The sequence below is a fragment of the Pelophylax lessonae genome, assembly GCF_965119305.1.
Source record: "Pelophylax lessonae genome assembly, chromosome: 11".
NCBI classification, from domain to species: Eukaryota; Metazoa; Chordata; class Amphibia; order Anura; family Ranidae; genus Pelophylax; species Pelophylax lessonae.
The window spans coordinates 41,591,195-41,599,268 of NC_138778.1; positions in this window are offsets into that span (position 1 = coordinate 41,591,195).

An 8,074-nucleotide genomic window follows, 5' to 3' on the forward strand; every position below is an offset into this window, starting at 1 on the left:
TGTTCCTCAGTCAGTACAGATTTCGGCAGACAAAAATCAGATGAGCAAGACTGGGCATGCTCAGAGAAGAAAAAACACACGGAAAAGTCAACCATCACATGACATCACTTCTGAAGTTGGTTTTTGTTGGCCAACAAAAGTCCAGTGCAAGTCTAGAGCACATTTCAAACACTGGACAAAAGACGACCAATCGGCCGGCCAACAATCTGTGCGTGTGTACGAGGCTTAAGTTTATGCAGAGTGGACATGGACAAAGCCCTCTTTGCCTTCTGGCTACATACAGACCAGCTGTCCATTTACACCCAACTACTGATCTGCCTACATGGATGAGGATGGATCCTCTTCTGTTTTAGTCCGACTGGATAGGATTGGAGGTAGGTGGGTGTAAACTCGCACATGTCTATTAAAGTGGGGATACATGGACCATCTGATCAGGTCTGCCTGAAAAACTGACAAATGGACCTGATTGGATCACCTGTGTTAAAGGCCTTTTATGAAGGCTTGAATTTTTTTTTTTTTTTTTTTTTTTGGAACAGATCTATATAAAACTATATATAATAAGGTTGTGAACTTCTCGTTGGGTCTCTGTGCCACAGGAGAAAAGGAAAATCTTGCCAATAGGCCACAGCCAGGAAGATTTTAAAACCTTCCTTGCACTATCCAAAAAAAGAGAGGAAGAAAAAGTTATACAGCCACTTTGACTCATTACTAATGCTTCGTACACACGCATCGATAGTTGGCTGTGAATTTTTGGCCAACGTCCGATCGGCCGATTTTCGGCTTGTTAGTATGATGCTTTCGACAACCGACTGCGACTTTTCGGCCAAATAAAATCTGGTGTACATGCTATAAAATTTTTGTTGGCCGTCAACACAACGGCCGATTTTTCCGTCAGTCAGTACAGATTTCGGCAGACAAAAATCAGATGAGCAAGACTGGGCATGCTCAGAGAAGAAAAAACACACGGAAAGTAAACCAGCACATGACATCACTTCTGAAGTTGATTTTTGTTGGCCGAGAAAATTTGTGTGCAGTCTAGAGCACATTTCAACCAACACAACACTGGACAAAAGACGGCCGATCGGTCGGCCGATAATGGTTGCGTGTGTACGAGGCTTAAGGCCATTCAAATCCAGCTTTCAGTTGTTGGAAGATCTTTCTCTTTTTTGACATTGTTGCAGTCTTGGCTTTGCTGTGGGTTACCTATGCTAATGTGCTTTGTTTTACATTTTTCAAGTTTTAGGCATTAGTCCCAATCAATATAGTTTTTTTTTTTTTTTTTTTTTTTGGCGAGAGATTTTCCTCCACAGGGTTGGCTTTTATGTTAGTAATGCAAATTAGGGCTGCCCATTGACCAAACCATTTTTTTTTCCCCCTTTTTCAACCTGCTAGGACAAAGATACAATGAACATATGCAATCCTTAATAATAACCAACACACTGGCAAATATTCGAAACAGTAATTTTTATGATGACTTTTTCTGACCTGATGCTGTTTTCCCTGTAAATGATATTTTATAAGCTGCTATTATTTGTTTTGTTCTGCTGTTATGTGAATTAACCCAGATTTTTCAACTAGAGTGCTCCTGAAGCACCAAAAGAGGGTTTATGGTAAAGTCTTTAACACTGGATCAATTATACACATGGTCCCTAAAATAAGGGTAGGTTCATATTTTTGTTAGGGGTTACCTGAAAATTGAACACTTCTAGCAATGCTAGTCTAACCTGTCCGCATCTGAAGCTTGATTCATGGCTTGGGCAGATGGCATTTGCCTGACTCCAATGGCAGAAAGAAGGTCTAAACCTGATACACACTACCCATGTCAATAAATAGGATAACTATGCTGCATATGAATTTATCCAAAGCACAGTATTGGGACTTTTATGACCTTGTGTTTGTATGGAGAAAATGTTTCCATTGCAGTGGCAGTGAGATGCTTTCATTTAAGTGCACTTATCTTTTACAAAGACCACATGTTGGTGAACACCGAACCTGGTACCAACACTGAACTAATGAGACTTATTGAAACTAGACTTGTCCCAGCAACAATAAATGGTGAACTAGATTATTCAGCATATAATTGCTAAAGAGGGAAAAAAAAAAAAAAAATTCCTGTAACTTCAGAATTAAAGTAAACCTGGGTCATTAAACTCAAACTTTTAGTAGAAAATCCATAAGCAAATGTCATCTTCAAAGAAATTGCCATTTCAGAACAATTGGCGGATCCAAAGAGCAAGGTAGTTGAGGTTAAGCAAAAGATTGAGGTTTTTCTTTAAATTTGGATTTGACTCAGCCAGACAACACACTACAGGATCTATAGTCAAGCTGGGGCCAAGTTATACTTCTAAATGAACAACTGATGTATACCAAATTTTTATTTTATTTTTTTCTAAAAAAAAAAAAAAATTGAATCTCAAAAAAGGAAAAAAAAAAAAAAACCCATTGCAGTGTACCAACCTTAAATTTGATGCTCTATTGAAAGTAGAACTAAAACCTTCTATCCTTTTCAGCCAAGGAGGCTGCCAGCTTAGCCTCTGTTTGTTTCATCTGCAACTGCCATGGTGCTGCACATGAAAAACTGCTCACAAGAAAATGTGACGGCATTCCCAGCAGGCCGGGAAAGTAACTGTTTTGAAACCATTACATCGATGTGTGTAGTTCTGCTTTAACTTGAAACTAGAGTCTCCATGCTGACCTGTCCAACAGTCCTGTGCTGGCATCTTCTGAGTTTGTCTTCGGGCCTCCTCATTGGCTGGTTGGGTATAAGTCATTGTGCAGGGAGGCACTGGGCAGCCTGGCCTGGCACTGTGATTTTTTTTCCCCTATAGTGTAAAGCACAACAGATTTACATTAATGCTGGCCTCTGTTCCAACTCATGCACCTCTATCCTTTTGCTATCTCACCGAGTCATGTAGGCTGCAGGTGCGAAGAAACTGCACCAGCATGCTTGGTAATTGGCTAGTCAAGTAAACTGCATTGTCACAGGAGGGGCGTCTTCTACTTCTAAACAGGTCACCAGGAGAACCAAATGAAGGTAGGTGTTTGTGTAAAGCCTGATACACACCAGCCGGGTTAAACCGCTCCGGTTGCTAACTATGCACCATTAGTACAGTGATCTTCCCTGTCCCAGCTGAGCTGTGTTCTGACAGGAGGGTGACACTCCCACCACCACAACACTGATCTGCGCTTTCTGCCATTGGGTGAGAGCGCTGATCGGGAGTTGGTCGGCTGCTGGTTTTCCAGCATGCTTGTCCGACAGAAGCCAAATGGCTGACTTCTGTCGGACGGGGTGACATATACACAGGCCAAATTTTTTTTTTTTAACTGCCCGATGTCTCCCTATATTTGGCCTGTGTGTACAGGGCTTTTGGGGCTGGGGCTCTGAATCAGAATATATTACTAGCTTCAAATTAACCTCTTGTTTGCCTTGTCTCTTTTAAGATGTCTGTATATCTTGGTTCCATTGTTCTGATGTGGAACCTTCAAGGAAGGTAGTGCTTTTAGTTATGCTTTTCTCAATTACCACTGCCCACTGAGACAGATTTACTTTACTGTTGAGGTTTTCCCTGTCTAGATTTGCCAACGATCATAGGACAGTATATGACTCTTTTAAGAGGTAGGTAAGCCATGTGTTCTTGCTGATTGTCTGGTCTACTACAATCAGTCTTACCAGTTGTACTGTAATATATGTTTTTAAAAATGCCATAGTCACAATAAATAATTTAGTATGTTTAGGTGGTAATGTTTTTGTTGTTTTTACTTATTGTGCAAGTATTGGTGATGGGTTACTTGGCCAGTTGGCCTGTCAGGGAATTGGGGTTTATGCACCTTTTGGTGTTGTTTAGTGCTCTGTATTGTGTTTGAGTGATTTACTTTTTGTCTATGTGCTGTAAAGTTTGGCTCAATAAAACAAAGTAAGCTGTGTAATATTTTTCTTTTACAAAGCCAAGGAGAAACCCTATAAAGTGTCACAAGTCCAGTTCAGATTCAAAAAAAGATCCAAATTAAAAGTTCAAAGTTAAAAAAAACAAAAACATACATACTTACCTAGGTGGATGTAGTTCCAATCCAATGCTGCATCTGTTCCCTGCCGCCTCCACACCGAAAAAAAAAAAAAAAAAAAAAAGAGCAATCGATGACCACTGAGTCTCTGCTCTCTGTCTTCAGTGAGCAGAGAGCCAGCAACCATCAGTCTCTGACTCTCTGCTCTGATCCCACCCCACACTTACTAGAGCTTTGGCCCTACTTCTCCTTTTTTAAGCCAAAGGTTTAGACAGTTAAAAGTGGTAACAAACCCTCGGCAAGCTGTAGCTTAAAGGATTTGTAAAGTCAGAAGGATTTTTATCCTAATGCATTAAGATAGTAAAACCTTTGTGCAGCTGCCCCCCTAACACTTCCCTGGGGTCACTCTCTGTCCAGTGATGTCAACGAGTGTCTCGGCTGTCGTAATTTTACCTCCTGATTGGCTGCCGCTGCTGTCAGTCATCTAGCCAATCGGGAGGGGGGTGGGGCTGGGCGGGTTTCTGTGTCTAAATGGACATAGGGAGCTGTTACTTGGGTGCCCCCATAGCCACCTGCTTCCTGTGGGGGCACTGAACAGGAGGGAGGGGCCAGGAGAGCCAGCGGGAGACCTGAGAAGAGGAGGATCCGGGCTGCTCTGTGCAAATCCACTGCAACAGAGCAGGTAAGTATAACATGTTCATTCTTTTTTATAGGGGAAAAAAAAACGAGACATTACAATCGCTTTATACATTGAGCCCAATAAACTAAACATCCCTAGTAAACCATATATGTTAACATTCTTACTCTGGCACTTGTAGCTTCTGGAACTGATATTCACAGGAAAGAGTTAACGAGCTAGTGCAGTCTCTAGTCAGTCTGTTAGGAGAGGAGAAGAGCAGGGGACTTGCCTTACTGTCTGAGGCTATGGGGCTGTTTGTTTCTATTGATGCACACTGTGTAGGGAGACACAACACTCATCTCTGCATGCAAGGGTGGTTCCATAGGATGCTGCAAGAGGAAGGAGCCACCCCGTACTGGGAAACCTGGGGCATCTGTTATGACACCTGCATAAAACAGGAACACAGGCAAGGATTAAAAGCTAAAGAAGCTGCACAAACTGTAAGTGATTAGATCAGCTGATGAAAGCACTTTAGAAACTTTAAGGTTTAATATCCCTTTATGCCAGGCTGGCAATTGTGTTTTCTACACTTGCCCAATGCAAACAATACTCAAGAAAATGCCTATACTTAAAGTGAAACTTTTATGCTGGGGAATTAAAATGGGCAGACATGCTGGATTTTTGATCCAGAAAAGACATACTTTCTCTCTTCTGCATTAAAATGGAAAATTGTATAGTTACCTTTCTGTAATATTCCTTTCCTGGTGCATCTTCATGGCAGCATACTATTGGTTGTGGCTTCGCCCCCCACAATCTGATAGGACTGGTTAACTATAAATCAAAGACAGACCTGGCTTGCAGCATTTTCTGTAACTCTCACCATTTGGGTGGGAATCTGTATGCTGCCATGAAGATGCACCAGGAAAGGAAAATTACAGAAAGGTGACTATACAGGTTTCCTGGCGCATCATATCAGCATACAATGAGAACTGACTCGCCATACGGGAGGGTGCAAGAAAAATTTTGTAATGGTCAGTAGTGTAAGTATGCACAATTAATTTTCCAAATTTTACTGTCATGAGCCGGGTTTACCTAATAATGAAGGTGTCCGGGGAGGACCATATTGCTGACTTTCATATAGCCTCAGGAGACACTCGGCATCACTCTGTCCACAGAGCTGGCACTTCCATAGTTGAATGTGCTTTTAAGTCCTCTGGAACAGGAAGGTCTTGTGAAGAGTAGGCTCTTTTAATTGTCTTTAAAGCGGAATTCCACTGGCTTTTGTGTTTATTAAAGGTCAGCAGCTACACTTTTTGTAAACCCATATTCACCTGTCCCATGGTCCAGCGATGCGACCGGGGGGGAGCCTCTGTTCTCTCCCTGTGGCGCTCGCATCTCTAGTGTGGGCACCCGGCTGTGACCGCTTGCGGGACGGGCAATCTTGTGGGGCCTGTGACGTGTCCCAGAAGATTGCAGGGAGGGAGGGGGAGAGGAGAACTTACACCCGAGCGGAAGTGGGAGCGGGTACCTGTCAAAACTAGGCACCCGCTTCCCCTCCCCAAAAAAATTACATGCCAAATGTGGCATGTTTGGGGGTCAGGACCACTTAAAGCAGAAGTTCCACTTTTGAGTGGAACTCCGCTTTAACAATCTAGAAGGTGACTGCATGTGTTGATGCTGACAGACCCTGCCTTAAGCCATGCAGGAACTAAGCACAGATTTCAGCTCTCCTGAATGAAAAGGTAGCTGCCAAGCAGGCCATCAGTTAGATCTGTTGGAAGAGCAACAGCAAAAGTTGCTTTGCATACTGTATCCATTATACCTATCTATGCAGCAGATGGCACTGTAATGTTATAGTGTAAAGTACATATATCTATGATATGAGGAAGCATTATCTTTCTCACTATATGTAATTGGATGCTACTGTTTCATATTCTATGAAAAGATAGTCTGTTTTCCTCCATGAAAGTAAAGCTGTATTCTCTGTATTCAAGAAGCTTCCAGCGCATCATTTCAATACTCTGCCAACAAAATCAATATCCAGGGGATGTGGTTCTCTCACTTAACAAAGAAAGAAAGTAAATTGACTTTCTAGATAAAGTGGAAGGAGAAAGACACCCCATGGATAAAAGCAGTCTGGGGTTTAAGGACTATTCTGTCTGGGTAGAACGTTGGGTGAGGCTCCTTGAGTACAAAGCCTACAGCTCTGACACTCTTTCCACAGAGGTTGTAGCAACCAGAAATACAGTCTTTATGGTTAGATTGCAGAGTGTAGCCAATTCTACAGGATAGAAATAAGGCCTCAAAAGAGCTGAGGGCCATAAGTAAGTCCCACATAGGGAACAATGATTTTGTGTCAGGTCTATAACTTCTTGCAAGCCTTTTAAAAATTGTATCACTAAAGGCTTAAAGACTCCTTAAACCCCTGTAAGTGCAGACGAGGCTGAACTTTAAACATATTTGAACCTAGGCCCCTGTTCAGCTCCAGTTGTAAGAACTGCAGAACCTTGGCTGGTTTAGGTGATAAGGGACTCCAGGCTTTTACTGCATGATATCTGCATAATTTACCAATATTCTCTGGTAAGTCTTATTCATGGAGACCTTGACGCAAGGTAGCCACTACCTTCACTGAGCATCCTTGACTTGGTAGCCTCTGCCTCTCAATTTCCATGCCATCAAAGTAGCCTCTTATAGCTGAATAGCAAAACTGGCCATGAGAGAGAGAGCAGATCCGTCATCATTGGCAGAGGCAGTGGTGACTCAATGCTTGACTGTAGGAGAGAGAAACTAGAGCCTCCTAAGCCAAAATGGTGTAAATGCAATTATTGATACAGGAAGTTCCACTGACAGTCTAAGAACACAGTACAACTCTTGCTCCTCTTTTAAAAGTAGTGAATGACAGAAGGGCTTTGAACACTACTCCTCCGTTGGAGAGCATTTAATACTTTGCCTCATAAGCTGAACATCCCATGAGCTTGAGCAGCCTACTCTTTGAAATGCGTCCCCCCAACCTCTGGCTGAGGTCTGATGTGATAATGTTCAATTCGAAAACAATTGGTCTGTTACGAAGAACCAAGGATACTCAGGCACCGTTCTGCTGGAAGACACTTCACTCTCAAAGCACCTTTGACTTTCTGTATCTGAGGACAGAGCTTCTCTTGTGGAAGTTCTACTGATTTTTCACATCGCTATTGCAGACAGTAAGACCTTTGTGAATGCCCTGGGGGAGGCACTGAAACTGGTAGAGGAATTGAGGATGGATTGGGACAAGTAGGTATCTGATAAACCTACAGAGCACCCAATCTTCCAGATTTATCAATAATATAATTGATTGGAGGTTCTCCATCTTGCACGACTCCAACTTTCTGTGCTTGGTGAGTTTTTTTCAAGTTTAGCACTGGGCACAGATGACCTTATTTTGACTTTTTTTTTTTTCCCCCCGCTAGGAACAGA